Source organism: Brienomyrus brachyistius, chromosome 8 (assembly GCF_023856365.1).
Source record: "Brienomyrus brachyistius isolate T26 chromosome 8, BBRACH_0.4, whole genome shotgun sequence".
In the NCBI taxonomy this organism is placed as follows: Eukaryota; Metazoa; Chordata; class Actinopteri; order Osteoglossiformes; family Mormyridae; genus Brienomyrus; species Brienomyrus brachyistius.
In genome coordinates, this window is record NC_064540.1 from 8614850 (window position 1) to 8636118 (window position 21269).

The 21269-nt window shown below is 45.1% G+C and overlaps 1 protein-coding gene and 1 non-coding gene across 7 annotated transcripts in view; one reads left to right on the plus strand and one right to left on the minus strand.

Annotated features, from left to right (window-relative positions):
* Positions 1-21269, minus strand: part of LOC125748000 (uncharacterized) — a 108806-nt gene that overhangs the window by 79035 nt on the left and 8502 nt on the right. The window lies entirely within an intron of this gene.
* On the plus strand, positions 1592-1674 carry trnal-uaa (transfer RNA leucine (anticodon UAA)). The gene has a single exon. It is a non-coding gene; the product is annotated as a tRNA-Leu (tRNA).

Here is a 21269-nt window from a genome sequence, read left to right on the forward strand (position 1 = left end):
AAAAATGATATTGATGAGAGTGCTTATGAGCGTGTGTTATTTGAATAAGTTATTATTATTATTATTTTGTGGGGCGCGGGCGGGAGTGAGCGGGGCTGGGTTACCTGATGGAGCGCGAGCGTACGGTGTGCGGTAGCGTGGTAAGGTCCCCGGGCTTCGGAGAATCAGCAAAGGACTTATTCACATACTGGTGCGGTAGCGCGGAAAGGTCCGCACGGCTTTGGATAATCCTCGGAGAGAGCGATGCGGGAGAGCTGAGAGGCGTGCTGCTGCGCGAGTCTGAGAGAAACTGTGAGAGACTGTGGGATAAAATGGTAAAGTTGGAGCAATGAGAGGAGGAGGTGCAGGGTCTATCGTCCAATAAAAACGCTCGGCGCTAGTTTTGACCGTGTGTTTTTTCCTCACGCAAGCGTTTGTATCACATCGGCGTATGGCGCCAATTTGTAAAGGTCATAAGTCGAGACATACATCGAGTCTGTCAATTTGTCCGCCAGTAAATTCTGCAGGGCCGTGCCACCTGGCCATCGAGGCGCCCCCCCCTACCCGGCCACGCGGGCCATACATCGAGTCTGACACTTTGTCCTCCAGTAAATTCTGTTTAAAGTTTTGTTTTCACATACGTCCCAAATTACAGATAATTTTCTTACACAGGCACGAGTAGCATCATCAAGGCCGTACCACCTGGTCATACATCAAGTCTGACAATTTGCCCGCCAGTAAATTCTGTTTATAGTTTTGTTTGTCATACATGACCGTGCAGATATGGGGTGACAGAGACAATTAAATTGTATTACGTCGAGCGGGGGGCCTTTTCCTCCTCCTAGAGGCATCATCTTCATCCGTACCACGCCCCCACGAGCAGGCCGTGTAGAATATAGGGAGCTTCGCGCTGCAGGGCCAACTCTATCTTTTCAAAAAATACAGACATGTCTGGGACTTCCGAAATGAAAGATTCAACCTCACCTTCTAAGACTCAACAGGAGCAGGAGGCCATTATGCAGCCTCCGGGGGCTCCCAGGAAGATTCATACGGCACGTAGACGGGTACCTATGATGCGACCGTCGGAAGACCCGAGGGCTATCTGGGAGCTGCCCAACGGGAATAAACTGGTCTGCCTCTTTGACAACGTTGCGGAGGAACTGCGCGTCTTTCAGGTCACCGGAGACGGCCCAGACCCCCCGAAAGACGACCCGTATCTGGTGACTTTTTCCGAAACGGAATGGGGAAACTTGAAGACTGTCGTTACCCCGATGATGGAGGAGAGCACCGACCTTGAGGTCGAGACTGGAAGAATGGAGATGCACTATAGAGATGCTCGTAAACAGCGTACCACCATTATGAAGTGGGACGCGACCGGGGAGCTGGACAAGAGAATGGTGAATATATGGCAGTGGCCTAAATGCGACTGTTTTGGCCTGAGAATACCGTTTGTGATTTGGATGCAGATGATTCAAGAAAAGTCTGGTTACTACCAAGCGATGTTTAAGGAGAGTCGGGGGCGTAAGCAGATGCACTAATTGCAAAAATAAAAAAAAAATTAAAACTTGAATACCGTTGTAATAGTCTTTGTAAATTACAGGTAAAAATGCTGAGCAGGGTGGCCGAGTGGTTAAGGCGTTGGACTTAAGATCCAATGGACGTATGTCCGCGTGGGTTCGATCCCCACCCCAGCTAAACTCTTTTGTAAAATAATAATAATTAAAAAACAAACTACACAATATGGGTTAAATGTAGAAAAAACACACAAAATTTCACTGATGTTCACTCAGTCTCTTAACAACCCCCATCCACAGTCAGCTATAAAACGCCGCACCCCGCTCTCCCCCCACTCAGTGTGTGAAAAGCATGTCTGTTGCCAAGACTACAGCTCGCGTCTTGAGCAGTTCGTACTATGACCCCAGCCAACCGGGGTCATACGGAGGTGTCTCCAGACTGCAGAGAGCCGTGCAGCAAGATACGGGGAAAAAAGTGGCTGCTGATGACATCAGAGACTGGCTGTCTATGCAAGACAGTTATACTTTACATAAACCGGTTAAAAAGAATTTCCCCAGGAACAGAGTGTTTGTTCCGAGAGCCATGTATCAGTGGCAGGCCGATTTATGCGACATGCAAGGGCTGGCCACGTACAACGACGGGTTAAAATACCTCCTTACGGTGATTGATGTTTTTTCTAAAAAAGCCTATGCTCGCGCGTTAAGAAACAAGACTGGGGCGGCTGTAACCCAGGCCTTTGATTCTATTTTAACCGAGGGGGGCGTCCCCCTCAAGCTACAGACGGATGCCGGTAAGGAGTTTTTAAATGGGACTTTTCAGAAACTTTTAAAAACTCATAAAATCACCCATTTCACTACGGCTAGTGAACTTAAAGCTTCCATCGTAGAGAGATTTAATCGAACGTTAAAAGAGAGGATGTACAGGTACTTTACGGCTAAAAACACCCGGCGATATGTGGACGTGTTGGACGATCTAATAAAGGGGTACAACCAGTCATTTCACAGCGCTATTAAAATGAAACCTGCCGAGGTCAGGCCCGATAATGCTCATCTAGTATTTGATAATCTATACGGTCCCCCGAAGAAAAAAAGCACACGGCCACGTTTTAAGTTTAACATAGGGGACACTGTGAGAGTCTCCAAGCACAGTCAGATATTTGACAAAAAGTACGAGCAGACATTTACGGACGAGTACTTTGTCATATGCGAACGTGTACCCAGATCCCCACCGGTGTATAAATTGAGGGACGTGAGCGGTGAAATACTCGAGGGAACATTCTATGAAGCGGAGCTGCAGAAAGTCAAAATATCTCCGAGATGCGCGTTCAAGGTCGAGAAGGTTATAGGCTCAAAGACCGACAGAAAGGGGAAAAAGTGGATTTTAGTACATTGGCAGGGTTGGCCCTCGAGGTTCGATTCGTGGATACCGCGGTCGGACTTGATACAGGTTTAATTTTTTAAAAAAGAGAAAAAAAGAAAAAAAAAAAGAAAATGGACGCCCGCCCCTCTTTTTACCTCACGCTACTGTCAAACTCTTGTCTCTCCATCTTCCCCGATAACCAGAGTTCGGATTACACCGTGATGCTCTCGCGACCTATAGAGCTACGGGGGCCTTACGAAGTAGCTCTGGCTGAAATCATGTATTGTTACACGTGGCGAAATGTTACACACCCGGAAAATACTTTTGAATTGCGGGATACGGAGGCGGCCGATCCTTTAGTGGACCTACCTTACCTTTTTCCTCGGAAAATTAAAGTGGGCTATTATGAATCTCTGAAACAGATTGTGACAGAAATCAACGCTACGTTAAAAAAATTAGGTACCGAAGTTTCCTTCTCATACAGCGAGATTACACGAAGGGTTAATATGACGGGAAACCATAAATACAAGATCCAATTTAAACCTACTCTGGCCTACATGCTGGGCTTTGAGCCGGGTCACTGGTATAACCTAGGAGGAGGTAGCGGGTCGACCTCACCCTACCCGGGCGACATTCACGCGGGATTCTACAATATGTACGTCTACTGTAACATCGTGGAACCGCAGCACGTGGGGGAATTTGTAGTCCCGCTCCTCAGAACCATTAAAATAGACGGTGCGTTCGGCGACGTAGTCACTTTGCCGTTCCACAAGCTGCAGTACGTACCGGTGAACAAGCAGAGCCTGCAGAATTTGCATATCGAGATAAAGAACGATCAGAATACTCTGATTAATTTCTCCTACGGAAAAACGATCGTCAAACTGCACTTTCGGCCCGTTTAAAAAACAAAACAAGAGAAAGCGCAGGTGTTGGGGGAGCATGGCGTACCACAATCCTCAGAGATTTATTATGTATTACACCAGTCAGGCGGGACATGGGCTCCCCGGTTTTGCGGGGGGCCCAGTGATGTACGGGCGTGGCTTGGGCTCCATGCTCAGTAGGGCTTTTAGATTCGTTTTACCCTTTCTTAAGCGTGGGGTCGATATAGCGAAACCTCATTTGAAATCGGCGGTCAAAGGAATAGGATCGGATCTAGTCAGCTCTGTAGTCAGCGGCCGTTTTACAAACACAGGTGACCCCAAGCAGGAAGGGTCGGGTCTGCTGTTCCTCTCTCGGAGGGGGAGTAGAAAGAGAGCCCAAGCACCTCTAGCCCTGCTGCAAGGTCATAAAAAAAAAAAGAAAAAAAAATCTGGCAGAGGCGTCAGGATTCCCAAGTCTCCATCCGCCAAGAGAAACAGGAAACCCCCCGGGGACATATTTTAAGAGAGAGAAAACGCAGCGTAAACAAGAATGGCTCTAGCTCACCGGCTCTCGGCTGAATGTACCAAATCTGAATTGGACCTGTTTGCGGCCCCTATGACGCAATTATCCATAGATCAGACCAATTATGTAGAAATCAACCCATTAAATTCCATTACCGATCAGGATGTTTTGGATTTCCTAATACCGGGGTCGGGCAATTTCTATGTGGACCTCAACTCTACACTGCTATATCTAAGGCTCAAGATCGTTAGGGCCGATGGAGCCCCCCTGGTTGACGCCGACCCCTGCGGTATTATACAGTACCCGCTAAACAGCATATTCTCCCAGCTGGATGTGAGTCTGAACGACGTCCTGATCAGTTCTTCGTCGGCCACGCACCCCTATAGGTCAGTCATAGAGACCCTGCTCAATTTTTCTACGGATACGCTAGAGAGTCAGTTTTCGGCAGGGCTCTGGTACAAAGACGTCGGGGGCGACTTGGATAGCGTGGACGTCTCAGCGCAGGGCCCCAACGTGGGGTTACAGAAGCGAGCCGCCTTCTGTAGAAACTCTCAGGAGTTTTCTCTGATGGGTCCTATACACGCCGATATTTTTTTCAGCGAACGAATGCTGTTAAACAACGTGGATATACGCTTAAAGTTTGTAAAGGCTAAAAGCGACTTTAGTCTCATGTGTAGAAATGACACCGATTACGAGCTGAAAATACTGAGGGCCAGCCTGTTTGTGAAAAAAGTGGAGGTCTCCCCGGCGGTGTCACTGGGTCACTCGGCCGCTCTCATGAAAGCAAACGCCCTGTACCCTATAAGCAGGGTAGTCGTTAAAAATTATACGCTGCCCGCACAATCGCGGGTTTGCCCGCAGGACAACCTCTTCCTGGGCAACTTACCGCGCTACATCGTTTTGGGGATCGTGGACCACGCCGCGTTCGTGGGCACGCGAAACAGAAACCCGTTCAGGTTTCAGCATTGTGACCTGGAATTTCTGAGCCTCTCAGTCAACGGGCGACACATACCCAGCAAACCGTTCCAGCCCGATTTTAGAGCGAGGCAGTCGGTCAGAGAGTTTTACAACCTTTTCCTGGCTACAAACAGGCATTTAAAGGATTCGCCCTTATGCATCAACCGCGAGGATTTTGAAAACGGATACTCGCTATTTGCTCTCAATCTCTCCCGAGACGACGAGCTGGACGGCGGTGCCCTGTCACCCGCCATCAGCGGCACGTGCCGTCTGGATTTAAGGTTCAGAGCCCCACTACCTCGAACCATGAGTCTCATCGTCTACGCCTGCTTCGACAGCGTGATTGAAATAAACGCCAAGAGACAGGTTTTGGTGGACTTTTAATCATCATCATCATGAACACTCACCAGCTGGAATGCGTTTTACGGCCCCTGCTGGGGGATGCTTTTGGAGGCGTGTGGCCTAGCGATTTATTACCCACCCGCATAGAGACCAGGCCCGCTTTTCTGGTCGCAAACACGCATGACCAGAATAGAGAGGGTGAACACTGGATCGGGATAATTTTGGAGCCCCAAGAGGGTAAAGCCTCCTTCTTTGATTCTTACGGTTATCCCCCCGATTCCCCTTACTACCCAAAGAGTTTTATGAGCTTCTTGGGGAGGCACGCTACCGAAATAAGGTATAATACGCGTCAAGTTCAACATGACTTTTCTTCCACGTGCGGGGCCCACGTCGCCTTTTTCCTCTACCAGCGCTTCAAGGGACTTTCATTTCAAGAGACTATGATGTTGTACTCTGACGACTTGAGGAAAAACGACGCTCTAGTATCCGAGTTTATCAAGAAATATCACAAGTGTATTAGCCGTGTTAATGCCGATAAACTTTCAAAGCCGCAAAATGTATGTTCGTTAAAACTATTTAAAGATTGTTATGCTTGTTAGATTCATGTTGGGGAAAAAATAAAAACGTGACACCCTTTATTCAATAAATTTTACATTTTATTAACCGACGCGTTACAGGCGTTTTAATTCTTTTTCACACACGTATATAAAACACTTAATCGTTGTAATCTATCCACGGAGCATAAGGAGTACCCTTTAAAGGCCATAAACGATATTCTGGGGAGGAATCGCGCGGTGTGTGAGGGGTTCCCTCAAGCGGTGGTGGTGAGTCGTCAACAATACGTTTTCTACGTCTCCCGAGGTTCTGTTTCACAGGAGGGGAGGAGGGAGGCGGGGGATCCCTTCCGCCGTAATCTTTAAGATGACTTAGGGCTTTCCTGGCTTGGATGTTACCCACGCTCGTGAGGGGGATGTTTAATTCTGATATCACGTTTAAAAAGGGTTCCCAGCCTTTAGGATATCCGCCGGCGTGGGATTTAGGCTGCGATAAAGTTTTCATCAAATCTAAAATATGGGAACCTTTAATGGGTCTATCTCTGATGATGAGTTCACCCGACTGGGTCCAACGTACCGCCCCGTCGGAATCGAGCAGTTTATGCAAGATGTACCCCACGTTCTTTCTAGCCCTAGGCGCCACTTGCTGGATAACTTCCTGTACAGATTTGTCCCCAGTCGCGCCGCCGCCATCAGGCTGTCTCCCCTCCTCCTCCTCCCCCGTTTTTTCTTTCCGCTCTGTAAGGACAATTTCTCGCCCCTGATTTTCCTCTTTTCGGGCTAGATTCAGATACCTCTGTAGCAATTGGTTGTATCTCTTCACTTTTTCATCCAGATGCATAGCCGGCTGATTTATTAAACCCTGCATCTGGTGTTCGAGTTCACCCAGGGCCGATTCCCCGATGGTATGCGGGGTCGCCCTCTGGGTCAGCGTACGCAGTTGCTGGGGGCTGAGCATAAACATTTTCTTGACTTGGCTCATGTTGCTGGAAAAGGCTAGTTAGCCGTCTTACCGGCAAACAGGCTTGTAACGAATGGCAGAGCCACTGATAAGAGCGGTAATAAGAATCCTCCTTTTTGAAGAATTGCCACGCGTTTCCTAGCGACGCTGTTTTTCTTACATGCGAAAAGTTTAATCAATCTTTTCTGTTTCTTGAGTTTGGTAAATTGAGCTACGGTTAAAGGTATGCGACCTCTTATGAGATTGAGACAGATTTCGGAGAGAGCCAAAATTATGTCGTTAGATGGGTCAGCCGTAAGAATCTTTTTACGTTTCACCCCCCTCGTCCTCTGTAAAACTTTAAGGGTCGGCAGGTGTTTCCTGAGATGTTCGGACATAGCTTAGTAGTGATAAATCAATGGCTCGCCGGTAGAAAGACGATGGGTAACGACCCCGGTAATAATCCGGTCCTGAGTCGGAACTCTTCTGGGCACGTGGCTCTCAAATCGACCAATAAATAGCCGTGCGCGGGCCCTGTGGCCTCATGGTAGGCATCTAGAAAAAACTTTTTCTGCCAAGGAAACATTTGCTGAGCTAAAACTTTGATTTGCATTCTGTCTCGCACATTCTTAAACAGACAATAATAAGTCGTATTTAGGGCTATAGTCCTGCTGTACTTGCCCTGGTGAAATACGTTCTGCACCAGGTAGATGACCGAGATTTGACGGTGATGTCTGAACCTCGTGAAAGCTTCTGCCACGAGTTTGTTTTCGGACGCGCTGTCCATCAAATCATCGTTGATTATCAAGGAGCCTGAGGGGAAGCACTCCTCATCCTCCCAGCTTTTGGGAAGCCCTTGTATAAATTCAATTTCGCTGATCCGATCGCGTAGTTCATCATAAAGCGGCTGATGGGAAGCGAAACACCACACAATTTTTTTAACGGGGCCCCCTATGAAACAGTGACTCTGATTTAAAAGCATTTCTTTAGTGAAATAGGTTTTCCCCGAAGAACTTGCCCCTGCGATTATAGCCGTAAACGGGAGTTCTAAACGGTGATCAAAGTCGACCTCTCTCACGCCGCTACCCATCATTTTGCAAAAAAAAAAAAAAAAACACACTGACGAAACGGTAAATACTGCCCTAATCTTTTAAATCTTTCCGAGGACACACACACACACACACACGTGCAAACCACTGCTGGAGGGGTGTCAGCTTTCACAGACACAGAGTGCATGGGTAAGTTTTTAATAAAAACTCTTGTGATAAATGTACAAAACATTTCAGTACACAAGTTTGAAAATAAAAAACATCTTACTAGGAACATTTTAAAAACATCTTAAAACATCTTTGATTTTAAAAAACATCTTTGGAAAAAACTTTTCATTTTTAAAAACATCTTACTATGAACATTTTAAAAACATCATACTATGATCATTTTAAAAACATCTTTGATTTTTAGAAAACATCTTTGTAAAAAACTTTTCATTTTTAAAAACATCTTACTAGGAACATTTCTCAGTTTAAAACATTTGTACATCTTACTTTGATTTTAAAAAACATCTTTGAAAAAAACTTTTCATTTTAAAACAAATGAACATCTTTGATTTTTAGAAAAAACTTTAAAAGCCCTTTTGCGATGCTGCTAGTTTTACATTTCAGTAACCAAAAGGCAGAGTTTCCCCGCTAGCCAGCAATCTGCGTTTGTCGTAGACGACCCTGACCTTTTTATCTAGAGGCCTATTAAACAGGCGAAAGCTTTTCATGTCGCGTTCGATTTTGTTGTACTGCGTCATTATAGCGGGGTTATTCCTACAACCTCCGATGTAGTTTTCAATCAATCCGATCATACTGTCAAAGTTTACCTTTTGACAGGTTTCGTAATTTAGAGTTATACCCTTACATTTCATTTGTGTTTTCCCGTTGTTGAGTCGGTAACAGTAACTTTTTGGTCCCAGCGCACCCCACGAAGCAATGTATTCGTCGGGGGCTAATTCGGACGTCAGCTCGCCCAGGTAATTGCCTAAGGTCGGGTCATATTCACCAGGCCTGCTTATGTACACGATGCTGTCGGTGTCGTGATACAGCACCCTCCGCCCCAATCTTTCCAGTTCTTTGTAAAGCGTCAACCGACCCCACGCGGTAGTTTGACACGCTATGAATATGTTAGTCTTTCCCGGCGGCACTTTGTAGGAAGACTTGAAACGCCAGCGGATGAGGGCGACCTCGTCGTTGACAAACGCGAAGCTGGAAATCTCGTACAGGTCCGAGCAGAAAAAATAAAAAAATTCCCCCGGGTCAGACACTATACATATCTGGAGCATGTTGCTCCTCTGCGCCAGTTTACCCCACAGAAAGTTAAGCAGAAGTTTGGACACTTGCCGCTTCCCTTCATTAGACACTATCTGATCGGGCTCCAATTCGATCCCCTCACGCTCGAGATAGTTTTTTATGTACTCCCTGCGACCCACGTCATCGGTCGCGTCGTCGGGGTAGCCCGAAGCCTGCTGCTTCACTTTGAGAAAGGTTTTAATGTAATCTCTAAACAGGTCGCCGCTGGTCTGGGGAAAATGCCACACTTCGTGAATTTTAACGAGCGAGTACCCCCTGTCTAAAGCCAGATTGAGCTCCGCAGATACCCACACGCCTGTCAATGCCCGCTCTGCGTCGGAATGCCCGCACGCCCCCTCCTGTCTGTTCTCGATCGCGCACGTCCTGCACAGTGTAAACACCAGTTTCCCATTTGGCAGTCTGCTGGGTAGGACGGGGAAAAACAGCTCGCGCGGGGTGTTGACCGTGGCTTTGATCAGGCCAAAGTATTCATTCAGAGGCTTAAAATTCGAATGAATGATTTCCGGGTGCCCCACGGGGAATTCACATTTAGCCAGAGTGTACGGGTACAGCGACGTGAAATCCACGTAGCGGACGCGCTCTTGCCCCGTGACGTCGTAACGCAGGCGAATGGCCGACGTCCGACCCCCAAACAGCGCTTCTCGCGGCCTTAGGGGCTCAGGGGGCTCAAAGTCTGACAGGAAACGCTGTACCTGTGGGTCGTGAGTTTTAGCGTGAGCCCATTCGTGTTCCCAGATGGATTCCACGTTCATATTAAACTCTTGGCGCAACGACTCGAGTTTTTCCCTTGTTTTAACGTACAGGGCACCGAAGCTCTCGCGGGTCAGGGGGCAGATATCGTGTTCGTTGTTGCAGGTAGGACAGCCGTGAAACTGACAGCCTAGAAACTCGAAAGCCCATTTCTCCCCCTCAATCTCGGCGTATCCGTCTAAGTGAAAGCGCCCCACACTCACTTCACCCCCGCGCAGCGCGTGTCGAATTTCGATGCCGCGCGCGCGCCCGATGAATTCCAGCCACTGGATGGACACGCTCGAATAACTTTTGTATTGCCTCCTGTAATCCCATACATCCGGGATCGCAATCGTATCTCTGGGCAGGAAATTTGTCCTGTAAACTAGCAACGCGGCCGAAGCGATGGTGGCCGCGGAGAAGGGATCGCAACCCGTGAGCGTTTTAAACTCCCGCAGGAAGCGCAAGCAGCCCTCTCTCAGAATCTCCACATCGTTCTTACAGTAAGCGATCATCTCTTTGTGAAAATTAAAGGTCTGGTGCTTTACAGCGTCGTACCATTGATAAAACTTGTCGCGTTCTTTGGTGGACATTTGATCGGGCCCAAATTGATCGGGAGGGGGGTAGGGTCCCACGTAACTAAAGTTTTCCACGTCTGTGAAATGATGCGGAAAATAGCCTTTTCGCATCTGAGTCGAGCATCCCATCGCATCGGGGATTTTTCTCAACGGCATGCTTAGAAAGGAGTGACTGTCGATGTACCTCTGCTCAAACAGGCTGTCCAGGATGAGAATGATTTTATTCCCCTGCGATACCACACGCGGTTCCACGCCTTCCTTCACCATCGCGTTCAGTATGATGTAATTATCGAATGCCTTACCGTAGTGACTAATGAAACAGACGCCTCTATAACAGGGCGCCCTGAAATGTCTGAGAAACTGTAGCGCGCAGTTGGGCCCCTCGGCGGTCATTGTCTCGTTCTGATCGGAGATGGCGCAGACGTACACCGGGATATGGGTACCCGACCTCTGAGATGTTTCAAAGTCAAAAAACACATATTCGGTGGCCTTTTTACGCCCCTCACCCCTTTCGGCCCGTTCCCCTATGTTAGGCTTCTCGGGTGGATTTAGATAGCAGAGATGTGGGGTGGATATGTCTGACACGGCCGTGTGGAGTTTAGCGTCGCAGATATTACATTTTTCCGCTTTACACGAGTGCGGTTTTGGGTTCTCGGGAGTGAGGTAGTATCTGAGCCCGCAGGCTTTGCATTTTCTGAACTTGTCACAGGGGGTAGCGAGCTCCCCCCTAACTGGGCAGACTCTAGGCGTACGGTGGCGCTCAAAGCAGGTGTCATTTAAACATCTGAAATTACAACGCTCACATAGTATCGCCGGTGTGCTTTCACCTTCTCTGCAATTAGTCTGACAGACGCTACAAAATTTTTCGCATTGATGAGAGTGAGGCGAATCGTACCCTTTGAAACAGCTCGGGCAAACGTACCCCACGCCTAAGAAGCCCTTTACGCTTTTAATGCCGTAAAAATGCTGATTGTGTAAAAAGAAATACACCGCCCGTCTACCGTCGCTAGGCGTGGGTGTCTGGTAAATTTGGAGATTGTTTGAATAAGGTTGTTGATAATACACCACTGCTTTGCAATCAATGATTTTCTCGAAATTGATAATGTCATTCAAAGCGACTGCGTGATCGGGGGTGAATCCCGCTTTCTCCTGTAACTCCAGGCCGAGCTTTTCAGCCTCGGCAACAGTAAAGTTTTCGTCCAGCAGGTGCGCCAAGTTTATGGCGAAACACGCGTTGGTGTTGTTATTAATGATAAACATGTGTCTGGCTTTTTTAGAAATTATTTCTGAAGCTAACATGGTCTGTAGTTTACGTTTGTTCGCACCGCCGCGTGGGATATTTATTACGTCTACGATTACTTCTAGGTTGGAATCGTTTAAAATCTCTTGATTAGACTGTACCAGGCGATCCAGCAGCTGCTGCAAGTCTGTCAGCTCCCCCACCCCATACCGTACAATTTGCGACAGCTCGTCGTTTAAAAAGTCAGCGCGCAGGGTGACCTGTATATAGGCTCCCCATACGGCGTAAGGAATCGCCTCATTCACAATATTTTGAAACCCCTCGATTACATTTTCATAGTACTCGCGGAAATTGCCTTCGTTTCTAGGTCGCGGGATATTTAGAATCCGCCTAATCTGTACGTTATTGAATCTGCGGCGATGAAGGACCCCGTCAGGCTGGGGATCCACGTCACCGACGGCACCGCCACCTTCCTGTTGAACATTTTCAAATTGTCCCAGCCCAAATTCATTTTCAATCTCCTCAGCATCGAGAAGAAATTCAACGTCTGACAAGGCCTCCCACAATTCAGAATCCGCGGGGGACCATGCGACCTCGTCGGTGGGGGGTAGCCCCGCTTCTGCTTCAGAACCCCTTTCATTTAACATGCTTGTTAATGTCTCTAAGGATGGGAGAAAACAGGGGTCCTGGGCCAGTGTTTCAGCAGACGCCGCTGGTGGCGAGTCGTGTTGAGCAGAGTAATCCGCATCATTTTCATTATTAGCATTGTTGATAATGGCTATTTCATTTAATAAGGCTTCGGGTATAGCCGCTGGGGGTGTTGCTCCGTCCATACCTGTTGATTCTCTCGCAGATTTTCTCTTGACCGGTCGGCGCAGTCTCTCTCTCTCTCTCTCTCTCTCTCTCTCTCTCATACATAGAAAAAAAAAAGAGAATACCTATTATTAGAATGTTATTTTTTAATTGAATAGCATTTTTATAACAGGAATAAAAGAAATAATATACTTACCGGGTAAGGTCTCGATGAAACTTGTGGTTCTTTGGCTGGTACAAACTTTGGTAAGGCGTTGTGCCTCTAGGAGGAGGAAAAGCCCCCCCCGCTCGACGTAATACAATTTAATTGTCTCTGTCACCCCATATCTGCACGGTCATGTATGACAAACAAAACTATAAACAGAATTTACTGGCGGGCAAATTGTCAGACTTGATGTATGACCAGGTGGTACGGCCTTGATGATGCTACTCGTGCCTGTGTAAGAAAATTATCTGTAATTTGGGACGTATGTGAAAACAAAACTTTAAACAGAATTTACTGGAGGGCAAAAGTGTCAGACTCGATGTATGACCCGCGTGGCCGGGTAGGGGGGCGCCTCGATGGCCAGGTGGCACGGCCCTGCAGAATTTACTGCCGGACAAATTGACAGACTCGATGTATGTCTCGACTTATGACCTTTACAAATTGGCGCCATACGCCGATGTGATACAAACGCTCGCTTGAGGAAAAAACACACGGTCAAAACTAGCGCCGAGCGTTTTTATTGGACGATAGACCCTGCACCTCCTCCTCTCATTCTTTGCTCCAACTTTACCATTTTATCCCACAGTCTCTCACAGTTTCTCTCAGACTCGCGCAGCAGCACGCCTCTCAGCTCTCCCGCATCGCTCTCTCCGAGGATTATCCAAAGCCGTGCGGACCTTTCCGCGCTACCGCACCAGTATGTGAATAAGTCCTTTGCTGATTCTCCGAAGCCCGGGGACCTTACCACGCTACCGCACACCGTACGCTCGCGCTCCATCAGGTAACCCAGCCACGCTCACTCCCGGCCGCGCCCCACAAAATAATAATAATAACTTATTCAAATAACACACGCTCATAAGCACTCTCATCAATATCATTTTTAAAATAATACACACTCATAAGCACTCTCCTCAATATCATTTTAAAATAATAAACATTTAAAATAAGCATTTAAAATAATAAATAATTAAATCCAAATACCATTGCATCACTAACACAACCAACCCATGCCCCCTAAGCCACAATAATTTAAAATAATAAATAAATAATTAAATCCAAATACCATTGCATCAGTTACACAACCAACCCCCGGGGAAGAAGAAAAAAAAATATTTAAATAAATAATTAAATCCACATGCTATTGCGTCAGTTACACAACCAACCTCAACCCACCACAACATAAGCTCCGCCCACTGAACTTTTGAACGTGACCTTTGACCCGACCTGTCATTTTGACAAAAGCGGTATTGCATCTCTCTCTGGGGAGTTCATTCCACCAACTAGGGGCCAGGACAGAGAAGAGCCGAGATGTGTGTCATCCTTGTGCCTTGAGGGGTGGTGGGACCAGTCGAGCAGTGCTGGAGGATCGGAGAGATCGTGGTGCAGTGCGGGGTGTGATGAGGTCTTTTAGGTAGGATGGGCCCAGACCCTTTTTGGCTTTGTATGCGAGCATCAGTGTTTTGAATTTGATGCGGGCAGCTACAGGAAGCCAGTGGAGAGAGCGTAGCAAAGGAGTGGTGTGGGAGAACTTGGGAAGGTTGAAAACAAGTCGAGCAGCTGCATTCTGAATCAGTTGGAGGGGACAGATGGCGCGCAGTGGTAAACCCGCTAGAAGCCAGTTGCAGTAGTCCAGGCGTGACATGACGAGGGACTGGACGAGTACCTGGGTAGCCTGAGTGGAAAGAATTGGACGTATCCTCCTGATGTTAAAGAGGAGAAACCGACAAGTGCGAGAAAGACTGGCGATATGTGAGGAAAAGGACAACCGATCATCCATGGTAACTCCAAGGTTGCGAGCAGAACCCGAAGGACGGATCAGGGAGTTGTCAAAGGAGATCGCAAGGTCCTGGAGGGGGGATGAGTCAGCCGGGATGTAAAGCAGCTCAGTTTTACTAGTGTTGAGTTTTAGCTGGTGAGCGGTCATCCAGGATAAGATGTCTACCAAGCATGCAGGGAGACATGAGTGTCTGAGGGAGGGAAGGAGAGGATGAGTTGAGTGTCATCGGCATAGCAGTGGTAGGAGAAGCCATGTGAGGATATAACATCTCCAAGAGATTTAGTATTATACGATTGATTTAAACTGCAAGAGATAAAAAAAATCTGTATGATTGGACCAGAAAGCGTTTACAGAGCTCATGCAAACTAGTGGCGGTAAAATAATTTTAAATATATACACTAGCTAATCTTGAAAAGGAACGATTATAAAAAAAAAAAAAACAGATGCCGTTTTAATACTAACCGTATTAAACACGAGCGGACATTTTAACTTCAAATTAAATTAAACGTTCATCAAGCTTTAGTTTTCTATTGCATTTGTATTGCTCAGTGCTAATTTAGGATACAGACCATTTTAACGCATATCTGATTTTCTGAAACTAAACTTATTATTTATGGTTATGACCAGTAGAGGGCACATTATCACTGATAATGACGCTTCTCAAAACGCAGACCTTTTCAAAAATTAGGCACACAGGCATAAGTAAGTTCACAACGTGATATTACCCCATTTAATGGAAATTACAACCTTTTAAAGATTTTCAGGATTAGAATGAGAGTTTATTGGCGAATTAGGTAAGCTACCATTTTGATTTGGCTTACCTTACAGCAGATGTAAGCTACTCCATAATGCCAAAGTCTTCCAAAGACTACCATTAAATTTCTCACCAAATCTCTTTACCCGAGAAGTGTTTGTCAGTTAAATTATGTTATACACAAACATACAAAAACATTAGCATTTTATTGTTAATACAAGTTACTAGAACAATAAGACTAGCCATGGGGCAGAATGGTGTCACAGTAGGTGGCACTGTTGCCTAGCATGTTTACATGCTCCTTATATTATAAGCCAAACTCACAGAAGTCGTGTTCTTTGTAAGAGTGGTCAGATACCGTGTCCTCATCCAATAATATATAAAATATATATTACTATTAATACTAGACACACTCCAGTATTTGCAGCAACCATCCAATATGCCAGGGTATTTTTGGATTCTACCGCTAGCACACCAAATACCTCACTGACTTCTTAAATGATTTAATTGAATTAATTTTACAATTATCAATTTAATTTAACAAATTACATACTTTTGAAGAAAGAGAAAAACGTGTTTTCCTCATTTAAAAAGCATTTGAGTACTCAGAATCGGCTTGACGCCAGCAAATACGGCGTTTGTTGTTAATAAAAAAACACTCCTTGAAAAAGAAGCAGCTGTCAATCTGAAAGCATTTCTTACAATAAGCATGCGTAGAAACGCACACTTCCCAGACATCGTTCATACTTTCACCATCAATGTCCATATCGGAATATATACTTCAACTGCATACTTTTCTCTTATAACTAGGGTTGGCACCTAGTTGACTGTCCCGGAAAATTAATATTTAATATGCATTTTTGTGAAAATGTACTAATTTTGAATTTCGTAAATAAAACCTCACATGGTTTCCTTCTACCGATATTAATTTCTCTTCTTAGCTATGGTTATACATCCTGTGTCCGAAAACGGTGAAAAATGTGTAAAACACCGCGACAGTTGGCCACGTATATACTTTTGTTCGATTGGATTCGATTTATTCAGTTCTGGAATTACTACACTCAGACCTGAAATCCAATCTCGAATTCAGATTGAAATGCTTTAGAAAGAAAACGAACTAAAACAAAGTCAAAATATTATCTGCGCAAGTCAATCTCACTAACGAAAATAAAATAACGAAAGAGACAATCCCCGGCTTACAATGCCATAGTATGCGTGATAGTTTGATCTACTCCGGTATACCCGAACGTCAGCCCTGATCGTCAGCCCTGAAACTACCGCTGGACACTATAAATAGAAACATTTCACCGAGTTCATCGCATCGGAACAAAAACCAATAATGAAAGACAGAGCAATTTTAGCAAATTTTGAACAGCAAAAGGAAGAGAACTGAGAGAAACTAATTACGGCAAAATCAACATTTTTCCCCATATGAGGTGAATACTGGAATACTGCAGCTCAAAACCAGCCTCTTCCTATTCCCACTGGTCACATTAAGTACCTGGGCATAAATATTTCCTCCAGGCTCTCAGTTGTTTCACCTAAATTTTACTCCATTAATAACAATAGAAGACAACTTAAACTGCTGGATATACGGTAATAAATATTTACTTGCCACTAGAGGGCGATATTGGAACCTCGGTGAACAACAGGTTAGGCTAAGACTACCTTTAATTATATCCCGGTCTGGTCCGGTAGGTTAGAACACTCCACTCAGAATCAGGCAAACTGAAGCAATAAATAATAAAGTATTGTTAATTAGTTCATAAAACAATGGGTTAACGTTGACTGCCTCGCAGCACACAATTCCCCCGCATACACTAAGGGGGTCTGATGAAACAGCACAGCACACGTGAAATTAGTTTGGTTTATTGATTTGAGATCGCAACCTTTCAAGCTCATCACCGCACGGCAAATATAAGAAAGCAATATTTACTGTAGTGTAAACTATCTTGACCATGGAAATACACGTGATAAAAAACGTACTTCCAAAATGTACACAATGCCTTCGCAGCCATTGTCTCGCTGAAGAGCAGGTCCCAATGCGTACGCCCAATATAAGCGGCAAGCAGTTGGGGTAATTCCGCTGGTGTTCGTCTACTCTTTATCCGAACCCAGCGGCCTGCAACCTGTTTCTCTCTCTGGCATATCCCCCTAAACATGAGTCTTCCCCCCATTAAAACCTCAGTCTCATTATCAGTCTCATTATCTCCAGGTATGTGAGTGCAGGAGTCTTCGTCAATTAACCACCCTCCCTTCCAAAACAGTCTGTAATGGCACTTGATCACAATACTTACCCCTTTTCTTAACTTGCAGAATAGCAATTATAAAGATCTATTGTAAAAATCAATCTATTGTAAAAATGTATTGTCCCAGCATGCGGTGGCATGGTGGTGCAGTGGTTAGCACTGTTGCCTCACACCTCTGGGACCCGGGTTCGAGTCTCCGCCTGGGTTACATGTGTGTGGAGTTTGCATGTTCTCCCCATGTCGTCGTGGGGTTTCCTCCGGGTACTCCGGTCCCCCCCCCACAGTCCAAAAACATGCTGAGGCTAATTGTACTTGCTAAATTGCCTGTAGGTGTGCATGTGTGAGTGAATGGTGTGTGAGTGTGCCCTGCGATGGGCTGGCCCGCCATCCTGGGTTGTTCCCTGCCTTGTGCCCATTGCTTCCGGGATAGGCTCCGGACCCCCCTGCGACCCAGTAGGATAAGCGGTTTGGAAGATGGATGGACGGATGGATGTCCCAGCATGCCTCACGTGCAAGTTGTAAATAATGTTTGTTGTATTGTTGTTGTTAATGGTTACATTTCCCTATTGTCATGCGTGTGTTCGCCCGTGTGTTGTGTGTACTCGGCCCAATCCTCATGCGTAATTAGCTTACCACCATGTGTACATTTTGCAGTCCGGCGTCTGACAACCTTGCGTTTCCTGTCTGTAATGGGTTCGGTGCTCGTTGGGTGCCTCACGTAGTCTTTTTCAGAACTGCTAATAAAGAGCGTGTTCTCCTCGGCAAGCGAGTCTCTGTCTCTCTCTGCTCCTGCGATGCCTCAGTCTACCCAACACCAAAAATCAATTACTTTTTCACAATGAGTCCAACTAAGCTTTCCACTAAATGGTTCAAGCCACTAAATTCCATAATAAGCAAATTCTACTGAAAAAAAACCACCCAGAATCAAACTGGTCATGTTATGGAAACAAAACTCAAGGAGTGTCATGCATTCATTGGTGCAGGGCAGGGAAACAGCCATGGCAGTCCAGAGGGAAGAGTAACCACAACCAGGACCATGGAGAACAAGCGAAGTTGTGGCTTTAATGACCAGGCTGGGGAAAGACTCACAAGAAAGCACTTAAATACACAGAATCAATTAGATAAGACTAGATACAGCTGATAACCAGGAGGATTCCGCATGAAGTAAATGAGGGGGTGTGGCACATGGGAGGAACAGCACGATCAGGGCGTAACAAGGAGCAATAGAAGCAGCAAATTTTTTAAATTATTACTTGGCAAATCATCTATGGTATATCTACAGTTGGATTCACCCAAACCACCAGGAAATCTCATGGTTAGAAATAAAACAATTAGAGTGTAAAGAAATTTAAATCTCAATACTATTATATAACACCAAAGTAGTATCGATAGCACCGTAATTGTGACGACTGGCGGAAAAATCAACAAAAACTTTAAACATACACTGTAAAATGACATTCCAATGTAGAATCATTCATCTTTAAATCCAAACATGAGTGACAGTTTGTTTTCAGCGTTGAAAGGGGCCAAATGAGCCCCAAACCCCCCGCCCCCCCTAAATGCAAACAGTACTCCCACAATATCCAAATCTACACCCTTGAATCCAAATGACGCATCCCCAGATCATCCAAATCCATACCAGAGTTTTTGAACTTTCGTGAATACCACTGAACAGGCATAAAACAGTTTGCAGTGAAATTTTATAAATTATTAAAGGTTCGATAATACTTATGAATAGCACTTAATTTTGTAGACATGGATTTTCAAAAAAAAAAATTCACACATCCACTCTGCTACGTTGAACACTCAAATGCATGTTGTCCTTCAGAGTATTAATAACATCCTATTAATAACATTATTCAGAGACTAATGACCAGAATAGAATCTATTACGTTGTAACCATGAACAAACTTGATTTTCATGCTATAAAACAAGTATTTTAACATTTTAACATATACTGCCATTTGCTACATAAAAATATAACCTTACATTCACTGAGGAGTTGAAGTTACTGTTTGTTCTGTAAACTTTACATAAGTTTGTAAATGTAACATATGTTTCATTTAAAAAATGGAAGAAAAAAAATGTCCTCATGTTGCCAAATAATCCTTTCAAACAAAATTCAGCAACAGTGTCTTTGTCGGTCTTCCTGGACATGGGTTTTATCTTTTATGAAAATTGGCAAAGCAACCAGGACACAAAGCAACAAGACACTGCATGCAGACATACTTTGTTTTTCGTCTGCATGCGCGATCATGACACCTGTTTGCATTTTTCGCTTCGGTAAGCCGAGGCCAGTGGTTTCCAGGGCCGAATCTCATCTCAGGGGGCACCTTAGACACACGTCTTCGTTTCAGAGCTGCTGGGGTTGCTCTGGGTTTCTCTCTTTTGTGCGTCTCAATGGAACCTGCATTGATTAATGCATGAGCTACAGATGCCTGGAAGTCCAACTGAAATGAGAAGATCATAGTGACAAAGAGGTCAAATTCTGCTCTGCACTCTTCTTCATAAGTGTTTTTATGTCTGTCAGTTTTAGATTTATATGGTTTAAACTGGTTTCATACTGAGGAGAACACACAGAGTCGGGGGCGTCGTTAGGCTTATTTAATAGGTTTTTTTGCCCACCCCACCCCACCCCAGTAAATGTGTATTTATTGGATTAAGTCATGAATAGCTTTTCATATTATATTTGTTTGCCATCGGCCCCCATAGTAAAGACCACTCATCCCTAACTATGCCCCTGAACACAATACTGCATCTATCCGTCATTGTTCACTGTGTTTCTCATGGAATTAACTAAAAGTAAAAGATTTCCTGTGATTAAGTACGATGTATAATACAGTGTTCGGTTACTTTGAGGAGACAACCTGTACTGACAAATACTGAAAGGACTGCAAATACTAATGCAGAATATACATTTTTGAATGTTTTAGCATCAGTACCTGTGCAGCATTTGATGCGAAGGCGGGTCTTTCCTCCACCATCGCTATTAATGACGTACAAAGGACATGCTGCGATCCACCAACCACTGGGATGTCACACACCTACGTATTTGAAAAATAAATGAAAAACTCCATAACTGTATTATCTTGGACCACAAAAGCATCACTCCCCCTATGCTGAAAGAAGGTATAGACTGAGATCTCAAAAATTAGTGGCAGGTTGCAACTGAAAAAGAATTACAGTTATGTTCAGTTTAACCTGCCCAGTAACACCTTGTGCAGACAATAAAGATGAAACACTAAGAACACATCTACAGTTTCCATTATTAAACAGACAACCCAGTCAATAATTTAACTTAAAATCAGAACTAGGGATGCTTGCTGCCGATTCCGATACCGATCACCAATGAGTGCCGATCACTGTTGATCACATTGACTGACTGTAAATTTTTCAATTTAGTTATGATGAGTGCTACTGGCTACGTGATGTGGAAAAACAGGAACCATAGAATCACCTTAATTTAGACAAAAACATGTTTTACTTTAAGAGAAAAAATCCAGAAACCTGCAGACACAATGCAGCAACTATTCAGTCAAAAGGA